The following is a 1,513-nucleotide window of genomic DNA, read 5'->3' as shown; positions in this document are numbered from 1 at the left end:
ATTCATTCCAGCTTCAGATCCATCATGCTGTAGCTCCTGTACCTGAACATGACTCACGCAGAGCCAGTAAATCTTCATCATATATTCTGTGTGCTACAGTTCACAGTGTTGGTCTGTTTCTTCTCTGACTGACGTAAAGACGTCTTCATCTTCTTCTCTGGTTTCCAGAGTGAAGCAGCAGAACGTAGAGTGGCAGTAAACTGTGTGTGATGGTCTGCAGCCTCAGCTCCACTTCATGTGAAGGTTGTAAAACATCATCTTCTACTGTTAAATCATAGAGAAGCCACTTTGTGATGCTTTTCATCTCTTTCTGGCTGTTTGCTGGTCAGGCTCTCCCACATCTTCACGCTGCTTCCAGATCTGACCGCTGACCTGCTGCCTGATAACGTGGCTGACAGGAACCAGACGATCCGTGTTCTTCACTCGTCTGTAAATCGTTGTTTACTGAAGGGACCTGATGGGAGCTTTTCTCTGTGCTGGTTCTGTAATCGTCCTCCTCTGGTGAACAATAAAGACACTCAGCAGCAGCTCAGGTTCCTCGTAACGTTTTACAGATCCAGGTCCTGTTCAAACACCACATGTAGGAACATGTGAGACGACAGGGCACAGATAGCACTCTGATTTATCCCTGCATGCTGGGGGATCTGATGGAACCTGTTTCACTTTAATGCAACACTCCAGCTTTGTCTTTGGCTTGTAGGACAAACTTCCATGTCAGACCTCACAGCAGCAGGTCTGCAGAACCACGAAGGAACAGATCAGCCTTCAGTCAGTCTCAGAGTGAGAAATGGAAACTGGTCTGACTGGAACATGGACGGATCTCGTCAGAACATTAAAGACGTGTGAGTGAGAGAACGTGAACAAGCTTCTTGTTCCTTTACATCTGGAAACGCGGTCACTTTGAATAAATAGATGTTGTGGACGTTCCTTTGTGCTGCAGCTCATTCTGTTCTTATCGACTCCTGTTTCCAGAAGTTCCTCTCTTTGTGTTATTTCTGGCGTGTTTCTGGACAATGACTGCCGCCGTGAAGGTGGTGAAAACAGAACAAACGCAGACCGGCTTCGTCTCTCAGCAGCTCGTTCCTGTCGCCGTTACTTCAGTTCAGCCCGTGAAGGAGAACCTGCTCCACCGGTTCTTCTCGTCGCTGCTGTTTGCATCTGACTGCTGCCCAGAAACTTCACACATGCACAGAAGTCTCTGTGAGTCTTGGTTCTGAACTTCACATGAAGCTGAACTCGTTCGGTTTCTCTCTGTTAGATTCACCAACACAGCGAATGAATGTCACAGAACCAGAACCACTGGCTTCAGGTCAGAACACACTGGGCCCGTTCAGTTTGTAGGACCTGGAATGAAATGAGAAGTGAAGTCAGCTGTAATGATGGAGGAGGACGGCGCTGAAGCAACCGGAAAGGGATTTAAATAAGAGATACGACTTCCACAGAACCACAACGAGACGGAAGAACAACACAAAACATCCACCGATAGACAACAACAAACAACAAATAAACAACA

This window comes from Stegastes partitus, unplaced genomic scaffold, assembly GCF_000690725.1.
Source record: "Stegastes partitus isolate 25-593 unplaced genomic scaffold, Stegastes_partitus-1.0.2 Scaffold1343, whole genome shotgun sequence".
Lineage (NCBI taxonomy): Eukaryota > Metazoa > Chordata > Actinopteri > Pomacentridae > Stegastes > Stegastes partitus.
The sequence above is the reverse complement of the archived record's forward strand: the minus strand, read 5'-3'. Positions refer to the sequence as shown.